Here is a 21,557-nt window from a genome sequence, read left to right on the forward strand (position 1 = left end):
ACTGAGCCACATCCCCAGCCCTTTTTATTTTTTATTTAGAGACAGGGTCTTGCTGAGTTGTCCAGGCCTTGCTAAGTTGCTCAGGGTCTCGCTAAGTTGCTGAGGCTGGCTTTGAACTCCCAATCCTGCTGCCTCAGCCTCCCAAACTGCTGGAATTACAGGCATGTACCTCCTCACCTGGTTTATGGGTGGCATTTGAGAGGCCTACTAATGATTGGCTCTGCTCTACCTCAGGGTCATTTCAAAGTTTGGTCCATTTGCTTTTATATATCCAGACAGTTCCAAGCTTCTGACTACTAGAACCAAACTCTCATGAAAATACAGAATAAATCAGAATGACAATTTGTTAATATATCTTGGCTAAATCCCCTTGGGATTAGACACTCAAGCCCCCTGATAAGTACAGTGTCCTCTTGTAGGGAATCTACATGGAAAACTCCACTAATAAGGTTGCTTTCTGATCCTGAAATCACATGGATAATCCTAATGACCTAATAACTCCCCAACACATCCATCTTTACAATTAAGATGAAAAATATATCTATAAATGCACCCAAATTCAATTTCACTCAGTATCCTCTTTTTGTAAACATTGCTGGAAATACATTGCTTTACTTTGTCTCTCCTATTATGAATCTTGCTCAAACTGAGTCCTTGTCTTTTAGTACAGTCTTCCTTCATGGGTAAAATACATTGAGTAGGCTTTCTTTCAGTTATAACACAATCCAGTTATAACACAATCCTCTTTAGCTCTGATTTCCTTGATTGAATCTCAAGCATTTCTAAATTCCCTTCCTTTCAGTAATCATTTGTGTTAGGCGATTTCTCAGGTGGCTGCTCTCATGTTTATTTTGAAACTTCCTAATATTATTCTGGAGGGGACCTCATTTGTTTCATGGATGCCCAGGTCTTCTTCCTCCCACTCTTGACTCTCTCCCACCTTGATCCCACCGCCTGCTCCAGGCCCTGCCCTCTCCTCAGCTTTTCTTTATGGCAAATCCATTTGAAATGGTTGACTGTATTCGATATTCCATTTTCTCTCTTATGCCCAGTTCTTAGATTTGGGTTCCCAGTGCTCCCCTGAGATTGTTTTTGTCACAGTCAGCCGTGGCTTCTGTTTGCTAAGTTTAATCATGGCCCTTTCTCAGTCCCCCTGCTCTTTGGTACACCTGCTGTTTTGACACAGCTCATTATTTCACCGTCTTCACTTGGCTTCTGATGCTACACTCCTGATATCCCACTTACCTCACTAGCCCCTCCATAGTTAATTTATTTAACTTTATATTCAGTGACCATTTGCTCTTGCTGTCCCCCCTGCCTGAAATTCTCTTCCCTCAGAAGTCTGTATGGTTCCTTCCTCGGCAACTGGAAAGTCTTTGTCCATTTTCCTGGTGAAGTCTTCCTTGGCTACCCCATTTAAAATGACACCTCTGCTATGCTTCCTTTCAACACTTAGCACTTATTACCACTGACATTCCATATAGTTTGATTATTAGTTTGTGTGTGTGTGTGTGTGTGTGTGTGCACCCACCTGCTTTTTCCAGAACAAAATCTCCATGAAAGCAGTGGCTTTGTTTTTTTCATTAACTTGACAAGGACATCCAACTCTAATGACAAGATTTCAAAAATGTCAGGCAAGAATTGTGATCAGGTAGCTCAAGTTGGTCCTAGAGGGTCATATCAGTAGGAATAGAGCATTCTATCCATAGTAAATCTCCTCTTTGTCCTTTTTATTATTTTTCATCCTATATTCCATTTTCCTGAAACTCTTTGTGCTCCAATTTTTTTTCCTACTAATCTTGGTCAGATTTATATTTCTCTATCATTCAATTGCTTTGTGACATTTTGTGTTCAGGTTGTGAGTCTGATTGACAAAATATAGCTCACCTTTTCCTCTTTAGCCAAACATAGTGTTCCTGATCTTTAATAGGCTATTTTAATTTACTTATTTTAATTCCTCTAATATTGTTTGAAGCTCTTTCTTCTCTATTTTTTCCATTCATTGTACATATATATTTTTCTTTTCTTGCCTCCCATTGGTTTGACCGTGCTCTTCATCATTGCTGTTTTCATTTTCTCCTTCCAGTTGTTCACTGTGTATTAACCCCTCTAGTTTAAATTAGGATCTTTAAACCTATAGGAATCTTCTCAATATCTAAACTTCCTGTTCCTGCCCCAACCCCATTCTCCCCACCTGCCCTCCTGCCTCTCCCACTAGGACTTTGGCACACTCTTCCTCTGCATCTCCTGCCCCCACTATGTCCAGTTTGGAGATCAAGGGATTTTTCCTCCTGAATTCTTATTAATCATCTTATTATAAACAATTATGTAAATTTATCTCTAAGTTTACTTGTTTGTTTGCTCATCAGTGTTCCCTGTACTCATGTCTGTTTCTTCAATTTCTTTTTGGTAAATCATCCTCAAAAAACTTTGGGGAACTTGCCGAAGCATTTCATTTCATTTCATAATTCAGTGGCAGTTTGAGTGGGTAAGTGAAATAAGTCAAACCCAGAAAGTCAAGGGTTGAATGTTTTCTCTCCTATGTGGAAGACCAAAAACAGGAGAAAGGGGAGTGGGGGAAGGCAGGGGAAATCCCATGAAAAGAGAGGAGATGTCAGTGGAGTTGAAGAAGAGGATTAAAGGGAAGGGAGGAGGGACCAGAAGTGGGAGGAACAGTGGAAAGAAACCAGCCAAACTGTCCCATGTATGTATGTGACTAGTACCAAGTGAGTTTTTAGCTTTACGTGTATCTGTAGTGCACTAATTTAAAAGAAGACTCTAAATAAATAGAAGACCAGAAGAGTAGAGGAAAGGGAAAAAGGGGAGGGAGGGGTAAAGGAAAGGGGAAGTACTAGGAACTGAATGGGAGCAAATTATTTTCAATTATTTTCATCATGTCAAAATAAACCCTGATATTTTTATTAGTGCATTAAAGGTGTACATAATAAGTCCTTTCCTCTCAGAACTCTGAAGATATTGCTCCATTGTCTCTTTTTTAAAAAAATTATTTATTTATTCTAATTTGTTATACACAACAGCAGAATGCATTTCAATTCATAGCCAAACATATAGAGCACAATTTTCATGTCTCTGGTTGTACACAAAGTAGAGTCACACCATTCATGTCTTCATACATGTATTTAGGGTAATGATGTCCATCTCATTCCACCATCTTTCCTACCTCCCCACCCCGTGCCCCCTCCCTTCCCCCTGCCCTCCCCTCTCTCCCCTTTGCCCTATCTAAAGTGCCTCCATTCCTTCCATGCTCCCTGTCCACCCCCATTATGGATCAGCATATACATATCAGAGAAAACATTTGGCCTTTGTTTTTTTTGGATTGGCTTACTTCACTTAGCATGATATCCTCCAACTTCATCCATTTTACCTATGAATGCCATGATTTTATTCTCTTTTAATGCTGAGTAATATTTCATTATGCATATATACCACATTTTCTTTATCTGTTCATCTATTGAAGGGCATCTAGGTTGGTTCCACAATTTAGCTATTGTGAATTGTGCTGCTATAAATATTGATGTGGCTGCATCATTGTAGTATGCTGTTTTTAAGACCTTTGGGTATCAGTCGAGGAGTAGGATATCTGGGTCAAATGGTGGTTCCATTCAAAGTTTTCTAAGGGATTTTCATACTGCTTTCCAGATTGGTTGTACCAATTTGCAGTTGTATCAGCTATGTATGATTGTGCCCTTTCCCCCACATTCTCACCAACACTTATGGTTGTTTGTATTCTTAATAGCTGCCATTCTGACTGGAGTGAAATGAAATCTTAGAGTAGTTTTGATTTGCATTAGATATGTTGAACATTTTTTCATATATTTGTTGATCGATTGTATATCATCTTCTGAGAAGTGTCTGTTCAGTTCCTTAGCCCATTTATCGATTGGGTGATTTATTTTTTTAGTGTTAAGTTTTTTGAGTTCTTTATATATCCTAGAGATTACTGCTCTATCTGATGTGCATGTGCTAAAAATTTGCTCACCTTCTGTAGTCTCTCTCTTCACCTCACTGATTGTTTCTTTTGCTGAGAAGAAGCTTTTTGGTTTGAATCCATTCCATTTATTGATTCTTGATTTTATTTCTTGCACTATAGGAGTCTTGTTAAGGAAGTCTGAGCCTAATCCAACATGATGAAGATTTGGGCCCACTTTTTCTTCCATTAGATACAAGGTCTCTGGTCTAATTCCTAGGTCCTTGATCCACTTTGAGTTGAGTTTTATGCATGGTGAGAGATAGGGGCTTAATTTCATTTTGCTGCATATGGATTCTAGTTCTCCCAGCACCATTTGTTGAACAGGCTATCTTTTCTCCAATATATGTTTTTGGCGCCTTTGTCTAGTATGAGATAACTGTATTTATGTGGGTTTGTATCTGTGTCCACTATTCGATACCAGTGGTCTACAAATCTATTTTGGTGCCAATACTATGCTGTTTTTGTTACTGTTGCCCTTTAGTATGGTTTAAGGTCTGGTATAGTGATGCCACCAGCTTCACTCTTCTTGCTAAGGATTGCTTTGGCTATTCTGGGTCTCTTATTTTTCCAGATGAATTTCATGATTGTTTTTTCTATTTCTATGAGGAATTTCATTGGGACTTTGATTGAAATTTTATTAAATCTGTATAATGCTTTTGGTATTATGGTCATTTTGACAATATTAATTCTGCCTATTCAAGAACAAGGAACATCTTTCCATCTTTTAAGCTCTACTTTAATTTCTTTCTTTAGCATTCTGTAATTTTCATTGTAGAGGTCTTTCACATCTTTTGTTGATTCCCAAGTATTTTTTTAGGCTATTTTAAATGTGGTAGTTTTCCTAGTTTCTTTCAGGGGATTTGTCACTGATGTACAGAAATGCCTTTGATTTATGGGTGTTGATTTTATATCCCTCTACTTTGATAAAATTGAATGCTTTCAATTTTTCTCCATTTAGAATGATGCTGGCCTTGGGCTTAGAATAGGTAGCTTTTACAATATTGAGATATATTCTTATTATCCCTAGTTTTTCTAGTGTTTTGAACATGAAGAGATTCTATATTTTGTCAAATGCTTTTTCTGCATCTATTGAGATGATCATAAGATTCTTATCTTTAAGTCTGTTGAGTGATGAATTATATTTATTGATTTCCATATGTTGAACCAACCTTGCATCCCTGGGATAAATCCTACTTGGTCATGGTGCACAATCTTTTTGATATGTTTTTGTATTTGATTTGCCAGAATTTTACTGAGAAATTTTGCATCTATGTTCATTAGAGATATTGGTCTGAAGTTTTCTTTCTTTGATATGTGTGTGTGTCTGGTTTTGGACTCAGGGTTATATTGGCCTCATAGAATGAGTTTGGAAGTGCTCCCTGTTTTTCTACTTCATGAAATAATTTGTAGAGTATAAGTATTAATTCTTCTTTATAGGTCTTGTAGAACCCAGCTGTATATCCATCTGGTCCTGGGCTTTCTTGGTTGGTAGGCTTCTAATAGTGTCTTCTATTTCCTTGCTTTAAATTGATCTGTTTAAATTGTATATATCATCCTGATTCAATTTGGGCAACTCATATACCTCTAGAAATTTGTCAATGCCTTTGATATTCTCTGTTTTATTGGAGTACAAGTTTTCAAAATAATTTCTAATTATCTTCTGTATTTCTGTAATGATATTTCCTTTTTCATCACGTATGTCAGTGATTTGAATTTTCTCTGTCTTTCTCTTTGTTAGCATGACTAAGGGTTTGTCAATTTTATTTATTTTTTAGAAGAACCAACTTTTTGTTTTGTCAATTTCTTCAGTTGTTTCTTTTGTTTCAATTTCATTGATTTGAGCTCTGTTTTTAACTATTTCCCATCTTCTACTGCTTTGGGTGTTGATTTGTTCTTCTTTTTCTAGGGCTTTGAGATGTAATGCTAGGTCATTTATTTGTTGACTTTTTTTTTAAGAAATGAACTCCATGCAATGAACTTTCTTCTTTGTACTGCCTTCATAGTATTCCAGAGATTTTGATATGTTGTATCAGTATTCTCATTTATCTCTAAGAATTTTTTAATCTCTTCTTTGATGTCTTCTGCAATCCATTGTTTATTCAATAGCATATTATTTAGTCTCCAGATGTTGGAGTAGCTTCTATTTTTTGTTTTATCATTGATTTTTAATTTCATTCCATTATGATATGATAGAATGCAGGTTAGTATCTCTAATTTTTTTGTATTTGCTAAGAGTTGCTTTCAGGCATAATACATGGTCTATTTTAGAGAAGGATCCATGTGCTGCTGAGAAGAAAGTATATTCGCTTATTGATGGGTGAAATATTCTAAATATGTCAGTTAAGTCTAAGTTATTAATTGTTTTATTGACTTCTATAGTTTCTTTGTTCAGCTTTTATTTGGAAGATCTATCAAATGGTGAAAGAAGTGTGTTAAATCATTATGTTGTCATCTATTTGACTCTTGAACTTGGCAAGAGTTTAATGAATGCAGATGCTCCATTGTTTGGGGCATATATATTTATAATTGTTATATGTCTTGTTGTTGTATGGTTCCCTTAAACAGTATGAAATGTTCTTTTTTATTTCTTTTGATTAACTTTGGCTCTAAGTCTACTTTATTTGATGTGATGATGGAAACCCCTGCTTGTTTCTGTAGTCCATCACTTTCAATCTGTGGATGTCTTTTCCTACGAGATGAGTCTCTTGAAGGCAGCATATTGTTGGGTCTTTTTAAAAAATCCAATCTGCCAGTCGATTGGTGAGTTTAAGCCATTGATATCCAGTGTTATTATTGAGACATTATTTGTATTCCCAGTCATTTTTGTTTATTTTTGGTATTTAACTTAACTTGGTTTCCTTTTATTGGTTTTTCCTTTAGTGTAATACCTCCTTTTGCTGATTTTCATTGTTGTTTTTCATTTTCTCCTCATGGAATGTTCTGTAGTGCAGGCTTTCTAGTTGTAAATCTTTAACTTTTGTTTATCATGGAAGGTTTTTATTTCACCATCAAATCTAAAGCTTAATTTTACTGGATGTAAGATTCTTGGTTGGCATCCATTTTCTTTCAGAGCTTGGTATGTTATTCTAGGATTCTAGCTTTTAGGGTCTGGGTTGAGAAGTCTGCAGAGATCCTAATTGGTTTCTGTTATCTCTTTGAATGTAGTGTTGTTGAAAAGATGTCAATGTCAATGTTAATCTAGTTCTTATTTCTTTTTATAAATAGCTGTTTTTACTTTCTAGCTGCTTTTAGGATTTTTTCCCTTTATTTTTATGAAATTTCATACCAGTGAGTCTAGGTATGGGTATCTTTTCATGTATTCTCATCTTTCTTTCTGCGATTTTATTCCAAAACCTTCATATTCAAACTTAAGGGCCAACATATTTATAATTTCTTTGATGATTAAAAAAATCTCTAATCTTTAAGTAATCTTTCTTATCTCCCTTATTTCTGGAATGTCCAGTTCAAAACTACCACTTCTGTCCTTCAGATATTACCATTATCCTTTTTTCATTCCCATTACTCTGTACTTTAGTTCTGAATTCTAGAAGAATCTGTCAACTCCAACTTTTTTTGCTTTTCAGTCACAGACATTCTTCTGTATCACCCACTTCTAAGTTCTTTATTTTCACAACCTCATTTTTCATTTCTAGAAAATTAAAAATTCTAATTTTGCTTATGGAAGTGGTATCCTCCTTTTCTTTTTGGAGAGGATGATTATCTTCTTTTGAAACATTGATATTTTTCTGTACACTTTTTGTTTATGTGTGTGTTCTTCACTGTTGAGTTTGGTGGTTTCTTTCCTGGTGCAGATTTCCCTTCACCTATTTGGTGACTTAGTGAGGGGCTCATGTCTGTCATCCAAGAGTGCTGGTGCCTGTTGGAGGATGCCATTTCTGTTCTCTCTGCCTTCCCCCGGGGAAGGGATGTGCTGTGGTCCTGGATTACATGCTGGGTGGGAAGCCCTCTTTCCCCCTTGGTGTTGGGCCCTGGTTATTGTCATCCATCCAAGCTCCTGCTCTGCAGAAATGTGTGCTGCAACAGCTGATAGATGAATGAGGCGGATTCATACTTTTCTTTGATTCATGTCTGAAGGAGGGAGTTACTAAGGAAATTAATATGTTAAATTAAGAGCCTGGAGAGGAAATCACTTTTTTCACTGACTTTAAATATGTATATATAGTCTCACATATGTTCACATTTTATGAAAACTTGAGTTGTGTAACTTTGAAATGGTAAAACATAAAATATTATTGAAGTGTCATTTATATATGGTATTTGAATTAATATTTATTTCTATAAAAGTGAAAATCAATTTTAAAGAATTACATAATTTCACAGGCCCAGGAATAGAAACTGTGCCATTTAGATGTTAAAAGGAAATGCCTACTACTCTTCAGGAAGGCCAGCCTTCAGGAATACCTTCCCAATATAAAATACAGCCACTTGAGCCAGGCTGATAAAATTCTTCTATTGGTTAATATATCCTAGCTTACTTTTAGTTGCTGTATACAATCAAAGCTAAATAAGGTAATCACATTTCTTTCTAAAATTCTACAATTCAAAAATCTTACTAATTTAGATTTACCTTTTCCTACCATGTCCAAATCAGAGATATATTGCATACTATATGGATGCAAAGAAGTTGTAAAGCTTTTACTTTCCATCATTAGAAATTAAGTAAAAGAATCTTTATGGTTATTTATTATTTAGTACATCTCCTCTAGGACATACTTCATCATGCTTTCCCATCCTAATATTGATTTTTCTGAAACATATCCTATGTTTATTGGTAACAGGTTAAAACTCCCTTTTATCACATGAATTTTTTCCATTGATTTTTGGATGAATATTTTATAAAGATAAAATTTAGCAAGTCCACAAGTATGTATGGTATTGCAGTATATAAAAGAATTTGTTGTTTGTCTTATATTTTAATCTGTTGACACGCTTCTCAGATTGTAAGTACATTGATCTCTGAAATGTGTGGTAGTCTATCAGAGAATACCTAAAGCTATAAGCCAGTATGGTACATCATCCTGGAGTGTCAATTGCACTTAAAGATTTAGGAAGTAAAACTTTAAACTCTACATCTTTATGAGGTCTTATCACATGCATCTCCAAATCTGCAGAATTCCAATTTTCCAGTATAGCTAATTATGCATATCTTACCTAAAATTTGGGATGCAGGAAATCTACCTTACACACATGAGTGATTTTGGAAAGATTTTGAAATTTATATTTTAGAAGTATGGTAGTTTGACCAAAATGAACAGGGTACATGCTGCCAGGAGGAGTGTTTTGTTGTGACAGTCCCCCAGCTGGCACGGGATAGCTAAAGTATCTGTATCACAAGGTTCAACTGGACTGTTTGTTTTTTTCAACTATTAGTCATCTTGTGAACCATCACTCTTTAACCTTTAATCTCACCAGTGATGCACAATCTCAAGTCAGCCTTTCAGTTTATACAAAGAAGAGGGAGAAGGGAAAAAGAAAACTCTTAGAGCTACAATCTCAGACTTGGAGAAAAATGTGTTCGAACCCTTGTGCTCTGTCTGGGTGGGAGGCCAGGAGTCATGGAGGGTTTTCTCGTGGGAGTGGCAGTACTACAGTCTTAGTGGGGCCAGGATCAAGGCTCAGCAAGGCTTCCACCTGCTGCTCTTTAGAAAACAGGGTTTGCTGATGATGCTGTGGGTTTTAGAGCCTGATCGGTCCTGCTTTCCAGCCAGAGAAGAGCTCCTATGCCTTCTCTGCATTTACTTCTCTTGTATAAAAGAGTAGTAAATGGCTGGGGGTGTGTCTCAGTGGTACAACACTTGCCTAGCACACTCAAGGTTCTGAGTTTGATTCTCAGCACCACACCACACACAAAAAAATTAATTTTAAAAAGTAGTAATAACAGTCTTATCAGTCAGTTCACCCTTGCATATTTGTGCTTTTATCTTGTCTGGTTCAAAATATTTGGCATCAAGTGGAATGATCTAATTCTGGTTGCAGTCCTGTGTGACTTACTGTGTGACTCTGGATTGAACATATCACCTCTGGATCAGTTATCTGCTCTGAAAAAGGAGTGATAATAATACCATATTTAGAAGTTGTTTTGAGGATGAAAAGAAACTGCATATGAATGTACTTTGTGAACTCTAATGCTTTAATCAATTTAGGTATATTGTAATAGTTGGAAATCTTTATTCTCTTTTTCAATTTAAAATTATACCTAGTGACTTTGATTCCAGACCAAAATGGAATAGACACTTCTCTGTATTCCTCTCACTAAGTAATTAAAACTCTGGACATTATATTAAAAGAAATGTAATGTCTTTGAGAGAAGGGAAGAGGGCAGACCCCCTAGGGACCTTGGGCCTGAGGAACAATATGGCTCCCTGGTAATTTTCCCCCTCCCTCATACATCTCAAACTGGATGCTGAGAAAGACCAGTGGGCTCAAACAAAATCTGCTCTCCTCAGACATAGAATCAGGAAAGGGATAAGCTAGAACGACAGGAAACTTTTAGATACTAGCTGCCCTACTCCATTTAGAAATCACAGACAAACCCATGGCTTTGCACCCTCCCTGTTAGCAAAGGCCTGGTGGTAACAAGGTCCCCACTCCCTACTGCCAGAGTGTTATCAGGTAAAGAGTGGGGACTTTCATCCCCATTTGAAGGTAACAGCTACTCACCCCACCAAGATGTCAGTGGGAGGCTCATGGGAACCCTGGAGTTCACTACCATCTAGGAATAAGTAACTAGTGTTCTCCACCTTGCTATGGTGTCAAGGAACGGGATCCCCTCCCTTTCCCACCCAGGGAGGTATCAGTTGAATCCTAGAAGATAGCTTGGAATCTTACCTCTCTCTATCCAGAGGGTATGAGTTCCTGCCACAGATATCAAGAGGAATGAGGAACCTGGACTGTATGTAACCCAACTGGTGGCAGTAGTGAGGTGATGCTCCCCTTTCCCCACTAGTGTGGTGTTGGAAGAAGCCTGCTAGGACAGAAGATTTAAGTATGATATAGACTTTATACCTAAAATATCTAGGATACAATTGAAAATTACATATCATACCAAGAACCAGGAAAATATCATCTTGCCTAAGAAGAAATGATTAACAAATGCCAATATATAGAGAACCCTGGTCTTGGAATGATTTGATAGGGATTTTAAAATAATCATAAATGATTTAATAAGCAACTATGAACAGGCTTGAAACAAATTGAAAAACAGGTAGTCTCAACAAAGAAATAGAAGACAAAGAAGGACCAAAAGGGAATTGAGTATATTAACTGGAATAAAAAATTGGATGGATGAGCTCAATAATGGTATGAAAAGATCAGAAGAGGGATTAATGGACGTAAAGATAGAATAAAATAAACTAATGTGAAGAACAGAAAGAAAATAAATGGAGCAAATGAAGAGACTTTGGAGGACCTATGGGAACTATAGCAGAACATCTAGTATTTATATCATCAGAGTCCAAAAAAGAGAAGGAGGACAGAGTTGAAAAGTATTCAAAGAAGTAATGGCTGAAAAATCCCCAAATGTGTCAAAAAATATACACGGAGACTTGCCAAGAAACCAAGCAAACCCCTGGTGGGATAAACACAAATAACCCAGTCCAAGAAAAATCATAATCAAAGTTAAGAAAATTAAAGACAATTAAAAGTCTGGAAGCTACAAGAAAAATGATACTATAAGGGGAAAATCATTTGAATAATTTGATTTACAGTGGATTTCTCATCAGGAACCATGGAGTCTAAAAGGAAGTAGCAGAATATTTTCACTGTTGAAAGGGTGATCCTGTATCCAGAACAACTATTCTTCAACAATTAAAGGGAAAGATAAAAGGAGGTTCTTGGGTCTTGGGGAGGGGGGAAAGGAAATGAAAAAGGAAGAGATCTTGGAACATTAGAAATCAAGAAAGAATTAACAAAGTAAAAATATGGATCAATACAATCAATGTCCTTCTCTTTCATCTCAAAATTAAATTTGACAATTGAAATAAAACTATACACTGCCTGCTATTACTTTATAAGCAGGGGAGGGTAAAGGGACCTAAGGAGAAGTAAGCTCTACACTACATTGAAACAGGTAAAATATCAACATCAGAGATCTCTGTGATCTGTATCTTGACTGTGGTGGTTACTCCAGTCCACACATGATACAATAGCATAGAACTGTACTCATGCATTACACTAGCATCAGTTTCCTGGTGTTGAGAATGTTCTATATTATGTAGGATGACCACCTGGAGCTGCTCCACCAAGAGCTTAAGGAAGGGAATAATATTGCCACTCCACCTACAACGGGTGAATTTGGAGAGAGCAAGGGCAGTTGATCTAATGAACATAGATGATATTAAAGATGTAGGTTTCAAATGCAGGTCTTAATATTTTAAGTAAACAGAAGAAATTTTACCTGAATGTCTATTCTTGGGAATAACTGATTAAGAAATTGTATGATACTATCATTTTTGCAATGACAACTTCAAGTTCAAGCTGTTGATAATTCATTTGATAAAATACCTACAGGGACAAGAGGTCCTGAGAATTTTATGAAGCTACTTGATGTGGGCAGTGTGAGTTCTTTGGTGGGTGTGTACATGTGATGAAAATTACTGAGCCAGTGATAAAATCAAAAGCATTACTTGAGTTAAAAATTTCCTTGGGTTTTTCCCAAGATAGTAAGAGAGACAGACTGGTAGATCAGTAAAGTACTCACGCTAAGAATGTGACTTCCTAGCAAGAAGATCCTTGACTTAAGCTGGTGTCCCAGAAGCAGATCCAGAGACTAGGATCCCCTGGAAGTAGATTATTTGGGAGGTAAGCCTGGGAAAGAGCAGGAGAGTGGGAAATGAGGAAAGGACAGAAAGGAAGCCACTATTGGGCATGCTAAAGAGCTGGTTATGTGAGGAGCAACTGGAACTCAGTTCCACTAATACATTCTGGAAACCGTTAGGAACATGCCTCAGAGTGTCCTACCCAAGGGGCAAAGAAGCTGGGATGTTTAACCACCCTTGTCTGCCATTGGTTGAGGGCTGCTTCAGAGCGTTAAATCTGTGGCACTTCAAGCCTCACCTGTGCATGAATTAAACCAACATCTGCGATGAAGAAAAGCATGTGGGCAGGGAGCCATGGCTGTTTGCAGTAAGAAATCATCAGTGTGAAAGTGAATGGAAACAGGGCCTCCTGCATTCTCCCCCTGTTGTGATCTGGAAATTGCCAAGTTTCTTTACCCAACAATTACCCTGGTAGCATAGCAGGGAGAACAAAATTCAAAAGAAAACAGAAATAATGTTATTTGCGTCTGTATCTTTTTGTGAGATTGGATCCTCAAAATATCGTGATACCAGAAGGAGAAAAGCGATTTGGCATATTGAGTAGGAGTGGCAGCTCTCTTCATCCCTCATTTCTTCCCAATGTTTGAATTTTCTGAAATAATCTTCTTTTCCTTCTCCCTCTCTTTCCAGTACTGGTTATAACTCAGGGGTGTCTATCACTGTGCTATTTCCTCAGCCCTTTTTTTCTTAAATCTTGAGACCAGAGTCTAGCTAAGTTGCTGAGGCTGGCCTTAAACTTATCCTTTTGCCTCAGCTTCCCACATAGCTGGCATTATAGGTATGTGCCACTGCACCTGGCTTTCCCATTAATTTTTTTTTTTTTTTTAAAGAGAGAGTGAGAGACAGAGAGTGAGAGAGAATTTTTTAATATTTATTTTTTAGTTTTCGGCAGGCACAACATCTTTGTTTTGTATGTGGTGCTGAGGATCGAACCCGGGCCGCACGCATGCCAGGCGAGCACGCTACCACTTGAGCCACATCCCCAGCTCTCCCATTAATTCTTAAAGAAAGTAGGAAACCCCTCTTATTCATAAATAATTTTAAAAACTATTTTTTAGTATTGTTATTCCTCAAACACATGAGGAATGTTCCCAACTCAAGGCTTTTGCACCTGCTACTTCCTCTGCCTCTTGTCCCAGGTATGCTACTAACAGGAAGGGACAAACCAAAATTACTCCTGATTATTTAATACGCCAGTAATCCCTCAAAAGTGTGATCCCTGAATTGGCAGCATCAATATCACCTGGCAACTTGATAGAAATGCAAATCTTGCCCTACATGGTGGTGCACGCCTGTAATTCCAGCAACTCAGGAGGCTGAGGCAGGAGGATCACAAGTTGAAAGCCAGCCTCAGCAATTGAGCAAGGCCCTAAGCAACTTAGCAAGACCCTGTCTCAAAATAAAAAAAATAAAAATGGCTGAGGGATGTGGCTCAGTGGTTAAGCACCCTTGTGTTCAATCCCCAGTATTAAAAGAAAAAAAAAAAAGGAAATCTTTAGCATTACTCAGACCTTCTGAATCAGAATAATCTGTATTATAACAAATCCTCTAGGTGATTCTAATGCACACTAAAGTTCAAGCTTCACCCCCCTAGACTTAACGTAGTTCAGGGGATGATACAGAAGAGGACAGAGGAAACCCATAGTATTTGCAGTTAGAGATAACCTTCTCAGAAATTAAGGTGTGATTTGAGCAACTTTACAATTCTGAAATTAGTGTTTTTTGGTTTATTATTTACAATTCACTTATTCTAAAATAAATTAAACTGCCTTATTATAAAGTTGGTGAGGGCTTCATGTACATAAGACCTGTATATAGTACAGGGCCTCATGCTCAGAAGAGACCTGATCTGCTTAATGTGCTGCTGTTTACATTCACTATTAAAAAGTAATAGAAAAAAATAGAAACTATTTGGAAACTACTATTTGGTACTTAACATTTTCTATAAAGAAATAATTGTGGGAGACTATTTCATACATGCATTGAGACCATGGACAACCACAGTTCAGGTCCCACAGTTCAGCTATGGCCTTGGGCAAATTACTTAAAGTTTCTGTGTCTCAGATTTTTATCTTTAAATGGGGAAAATGATACTGTAATACCTACCTCATTAGCCATGGCAGCCAAATGAAATGCACAGAAAAGCCACATGCTCCATTGCATAGTACATGCTCAGTAAGTATTAGCTACCATTTTTGGATTTCCACCAACATTATTATACAAAAAGATTTTTATTTTTAATTCAGGATTTGACTAAGTTGGGAATGTTTTTCTATATGGATTTTTTTCCCTTGACAGTTTTTAAGTTTGGTTTCTCTTGGGGCACAAGGTTGCAATTTTATCTAAGATTTTTATTTTAAGATATGAGGATGTATTCACAAATGATTCAAGGTATTTACTTTGAATTATTATCACTCACCTTAAGATTATTATCACTCACCTTAAGATCCTCCAAAAGAATGGCATACGAAGAAAGCAAACAGAATGCAAGCCCTTCTGGAGAATCCTTCCTATGCAAATATCAAGTGATTGATTACAACTGGCAAAATTTTTACTAGAGTTTTGAATTCACAATTGGCAAAAGTACAACCATACTTAAAGTGTTGTTTAAACTGAGGGAAATGCAGAAGTAAATTTATCTAGTGCTTTATCAATTGCTGATTTAAATATCTTCATTTAAAAGTTTCTTGAGAGTTTGTTTAATGGAATTTCTATAATTCTCAGTGAATTTTGGCTTTACTTTTATGTTTGACCATGTGTTTTTGATCAGAATTTTTAGTGTACTTGCTAAATAACATGAACAAATTTACTTGTTGTTATTTGGGAACACTAAATACATTTCATTTTATGAAGTACTTTACTGATTTCAGAGCACATTCACATGTATGGTCTCACTTGTACCGCAATCTTACAAATTGGTAGGTATTACTTACTCTCATTTTAGATAAGAAAACCAGGGCTCTGAGCACTTAATTGACTTCTGCAAGGTCACATAGTAATTTGATTTCAAATTTGAGACAGGAATAGATCTTCCTTTCATAGTGCTTGTATCCTTAAATTACTTCATCATACTCAGCATTCATATGTTTTCTTCAATTTTACTGAGGTTTCTCTTGCCCAGTTCAATCATGCTGTTCATATCACTGAATCAGTGGACATTTTTCAGTCCTTTTCCTACTTGCTTTTTAGCAGCATTCAGCACTGCTTATTCTTTCCTCCAGGCCATTTTAGGAATAGGCAAAATTGAGCTGTTGGTTTTGTCTTGGTTGGTGGGGTGGGGTAAGAAGTGAAGGGCACTTTCCCTTTCGCTTCTCACTTCCTGAATTTTAAATCCTATGCTGCAGATGCCCATAGTCTCTCTGGGTCCCTTAGCTCACCCATGCTCTGTCAAATTTTCATGTGTTCCAAATGATAATTTTTTCCTTTTTTCTATGAAATATCTTCACTTGTTATAACTATTCTCAGAAGAAAATATTTAGATTACATCAATTGGACTTTCTTCATCATTCACTTAGGTATTATCTATCATATATTATGTGCTAACTATATATCAGGTACCACAATTCTTAGCTTTCTTAGAAGAATGTGTGCTGTTTAAAAATTGTCTACTATTTTGTTTAGCAAAATCAGTCTTAGACTGATAGAATTTCAGGCATGATGATACACTGACATGAAAACTATTAAGACGTCTGAGCAGAACTTTTGGACAAGGGTCCACTTGTATCATTGCTGTGTCTACCATCCTTACAGCTTCTGGTAAGGAAATACTGTTATGCACACTTCCAGTGGGAATCATGTTGTGGTCTTGTGACATTGTCCTCTGCAGTTATGGCCGATGAGGTCAGAAGAAGGCCTGTGAGTCAAAGCAGCAATGTAAAGCTGCCAGTGGCTTAGTAGGTAGATCTGGGGCTAGGAGACTTCCCCAAATAGAAATGAACTGGGGACATCAGACTCTCCCTCTGGGCTGTGTGAAGGGGGAAAATCTGGACAAAGCAGGCTGCAACATCAGAGCAGAAGTCACAAGACTGTGAGGTGGAGAGAATCTGGTGGGTTCACTGCGGCTATTAGGGAATGACAGTTATGGGTCAGTATAGACTACGAGTAGATGAAGGTAGACAAGAAGATCCTAAGAGATCGGGAGGCCTGGTGGAAATTGTCCTATGGCTTCATATTTTTATAATCTCTTTCCTTCTCATTGGTTTTTGTTCATTACCACTGCATCTGATTACATCAGGGTCACATTTTATAAGCAGACATGATCTACTTTGTTTACCTCAAATGTTGGCTTGAATGCAGATTTTTACTTTACTTTTGAGTTCATATTAAAAGTCCAAAAGCAAAATGATAGTTGTATAAATCAAGTTTAATGCTTGAATCACATGAGTTTATTGAGCCTAGTTCTCTAATGTGAAATGCAAACTCCATATTCTTTACTAGTGACTGCAAGAGAAGCCTATCAGGCTACTGGTCTTCAATGACTTCCACTGCACACTGAGCAAAAGCTCAGCCCTTTATGAAACGTCATTGTTTTACATGAACCAACCATAACATCACCAAATATTTATATTTTGAAATAACCTATCAGAAATTTATCTCAGGGTTGTCACAGCCCTATGGAATCCTTTTAACAGTTCCCATAATAGTTGCAGTACAGAGATCTTTCACTAATTAATTAAAAATTATTTAAATGTTTGTGTTCTTATATTTGCCAAGAGTTACTGATTTTGCTTTCTGTTTTATCAATTGAAAATGAAGTTGTTCAAAAATATAAATTTTGGTATCTAATGAATGAATATACAGAAAAGTAGGCCAGGTGGGGAGGGGGATTTAGCTCAGTGGTAGAGACTTGCCTAACACGAGCAAGGCCCTGAGTTCAACCCTGGCCCTGGGAAAAAGAAAAGAAAAGTAGGTCAGGAAATGTGTATGATCAATCAAATATATTAATAAAGTACTATTGGTTTTTGTGTATTAAGTTATAACACCAACATATGTTTTTACAATGTGGAAATTTACTCATGTGTTACTGTAATCCCTCTAACTATTAAGTAATTCTTATAAGTATGGTACTAAAATATTTTAAGGGGAAAAGCTTTATTTTTTCAATATCTTTCTTTAATAGTGCTTTGTCCTGCTTTTTGGGGGCCAAAGACCTTGCATTTTCATTGTGCACTGGGCCCCACAAAAGTAGCCAGACTGCTGGGATCTTCCATGGTCTCCCTCTCCCTTTCGAATAAAGGAGCCCCTGCATTATAGTTTTCGTCACCCAACATTCTCCCTTTTGTTTACTCTGCTTCTGATTTTAATATTCCAGAAACCTCCAGCTTTAAAACTTTTGTTCTGGATGTTTTCTTTGCCTAAAATAAAATGCTCTTTCTCCAATACTCATATAGCTTAACGTGTGTCACCTCTTCAAAATTTCTACTCAAATGTCACTTTTTAATGAAGCCCACCCTGACACCTTAGTGTGTCTCCCCCCCTTCACTGTGGATCCCTCCCCACCTTATTCTCCTTTTTTTTCCCATAGCACTTACCACCTCCTAACTTACTTATTATCTGTCATTTCTACTATTATGTCAGCTTCATTTCTACTATTATGTCAGGTTCCAATTACCTCTAACAGTGCTAGATACCCAGTGAGTATCTGTACAATGAGTGAAGTCAGAAGGTATTAGGTGAACGTGCAATTGTTCTGCAAGCCAAAGCTATTCACATAGCTGCAGAGTGCTTTTCTTTGTTGCAAAATAAGCAAATTAGATTCTTGATTCTTCAAGTTGTTTACAACTAATGCATTTGTATTTCCATCCATTTTAATTAATGAAAATTCCCATTATAGAGCCATGCACTCAATGCATGCTAATTAAATAATGTAGTTTATGTAATTATAGCATATTTAGAGCCATAAAAGGCTTTCAGAATGCTAAAAACTTGGTAATAAAAGCTAAAACAGGGGAAATAAAAAGAAAACCTCAATGGCTCAATTCCTTATTTGCTTGTTAAGAATATTTGTCCCTTATGGGAACCTATTTTGCTTCAATCTAAATGATAGCAAAAGTACATTATGTTTTCATTTAGGAGTATCTGTATTTTCACTGAGTTTTGGTGCCTAGCCATTTGTGTTAAAAATTGTTCTTCATAAATGAAATATTCTTCACCTATGATTCTATAATGATTCAATATGTATTTACTAACTTGTGTTCACTCTCAAGCAGTGAAATCTTCAACAATCAATATTCCTTTTTCTTCTGATTTACTTTATCACAAGAATATCAGTTTTTTTTCCTCACTGAGACAAAAGTCAAGTTTATTTCGACAACTGGAAATATTCTTTTTTAAAAACAATGAGCTTTTGTTACATGACACCTTAAAGACATACAAAGGCTTCTTTAATGCAGGGAAAATGTACTAAAATCTGCTATGCTATTTTTATGCCTGGAAGAGGAAGTATTAATATCAGGACCACAAAATCTAGATTTCCAAGGAAGTTACCAGAATATTGGATCACTTCAGCAGCCCACCAAAGCTATGGATTAAAAACTTAAATAACTTCTTTAATAACAGAAGGATGGAAATCATGGCAATAATGTATCTATATTAGATGAAGGCATGGCTCCAAAGATATCTTAATTTCCATGTAAAATTAATATGATACAAGTAACATATGAATCAAAATTTTAGGGTACTGAGAAGATATTAAGGCAAATCCTAACAAGTTGTTCATTCTGTAGCTTTCCAAACTGTTTTATTCTTAATATGATGACACATTTGCCAGGTCGCATGGAAAAATGATCTGTCTAATGTTAGTCTCCAAAATATTCTCAATGATGAGTTAGAAACCCACTGCAAAACAAATAAAAAGGAATTTATTGACTTGCATGGCTGTAAAATGTAGCAATGTGTTGATTTCAGTTTCCTCCATGTGCCTGATGGCTCCAAGTTTACAGGCTTACAGAACACTGATCCTGAAAATAGACATCATCCTTCCCACTAGCTTCAGTAGAATGTCCACTTGAATACCCTGGATCACATGCCCATCCCCTAGTCAATCACAGTCACTAGGGGATGAGTTATTCTGAATTCCTTAGTCTCCTCAACCTGATTATCAACCCTACCTGCACCACCTGAGACAGAGATTTTTGCCAAAGGATGGGAAGTTGGTGATTGCAAAAGAAGGATAAGAAAACAAGCTGGGCAGATAAACCACTGATTTGGATTAACAAGCATCGTAAATAAAGCTGCATCAATTGGGAAATAACTCGGAGTTGAAGACTTAAGTTTGATTATAGAAGATAAAGAACAAGAGCCAAGCTTATTAACATTTTGCCTTACTTTTCTGTGGTGTCTAACAATTAGCCCAGCTAGTTAACTATGGGAGGTTTACAGTATTGTTATATTTTGGGTTGATTGTGTGCTAGATAAAGAAGAGCTAACACCACTAAGCTCCTACTATGTATCAGGCTTTAAACATTGGGATATTTTATTCTCTCTCTCTCTCATTGAAAAAGTGAGATATAGGTTAATGTGTGACTAAAAGAAAAACTGAAGATACAGTGGCTTAAAGACATAAGTGTTGATTTTCTCACATAAAAGAAACCTGGAGGTAGGTAGTCTCAGGTAGCTACCTGACCATCATGGACCCACACTGCTTCTCTCTTGTTGCTCCACCATCCTTATCACATCACCTGGGGGGTAAGATGGTTGTTTAAACTTCAGCCCAAAGATGCACTTTCTAGGAAGAAAGAAGGAGAAAGGAGAAGAAGAAGGTTGCAGGCTCTCCTTTAGAAAACAAAAATGGCATACCCACACAACGTTTCCCCTTAGATGCCATTCACCATAACTTAGTCACATGGCCATGCCAAGTAGTGAGCGAGGCAGGAAATGCACATTAGTTGGGCAGCAGTAGCCCAGTTGAGATCTGGGTTTGCTTAGGAGGCAGCCAGGAATCTCTGCATCACACTCAGCTCTTGAGGCACACACCCTGCAGTGGTTTTGGAGCTGGAAGACCGTGTACCCTAAATGAGAAGTCTTAGTATCCTGGATTTTGCTTGTTGGGTGCCCTCAACAGCTGTCTTCCTTCCTTTGTCTAGGCCTCATGCTATAAAACGCAGCTACTGGAGGACTTCCTCATAGCACTAATTTCCCTAGTAGTATACACCGATTTGGGTGGCAGGGTGCTACACTAATGCCACCTGTGATCACTGCTTCCTCATGTGCCCTTCCGGTTTCACCTGAGTGAATTGACTCTTCACTAAGTGAACACAGTTGGAGTTGTTGGAGTTGCTTATGGTGGCGATCCTTTTGATGCTGAGGGGCTACTTTATTTCTGTCCTAACTGGTGCATTGCTGTATTATTTTTTTAAAAATATTTATTTTTTAGTTGTACACAATATCTTTATTTATTTTTATGTGGTGCTGAGGATTGAATCCAGGGCCCCGCATGTGCTAGGTGAGTGCTCTACTGCTGAGCCCTAGCCCCAGCCCAGCTGTATCATTTTTAAAAGTGAGATTTAATACATGAAATACAGTATACTCTTCTTTCATGAGAAAAGCATTGTGATTCTTCTTGTTCATTTCATTTATTGTAGATCACTTCAGTAGCTATAAGACTATAATAGGGTTGTGTATTGATTAACCTTGAATAAGTTTATTCAAGTGTAGGCATGGTGAAAAATATTTTTCCTTACAGAATACTTGACAAAATAAGTAATGGACAGAGGTTCAGAAATATTTCA

General features: G+C 36.9%; 1 protein-coding gene across 1 annotated transcript in view; it reads left to right on the forward strand.

The window, feature by feature from the left end:
• The window catches only part of Kif6 (kinesin family member 6), a 417,840-nt gene that overhangs the window by 10,207 nt on the left and 386,076 nt on the right, over positions 1-21,557 (forward strand). The window lies entirely within an intron of this gene.

Source organism: Urocitellus parryii, chromosome 8 (assembly GCF_045843805.1).
Source record: "Urocitellus parryii isolate mUroPar1 chromosome 8, mUroPar1.hap1, whole genome shotgun sequence".
Lineage (NCBI taxonomy): Eukaryota > Metazoa > Chordata > Mammalia > Rodentia > Sciuridae > Urocitellus > Urocitellus parryii.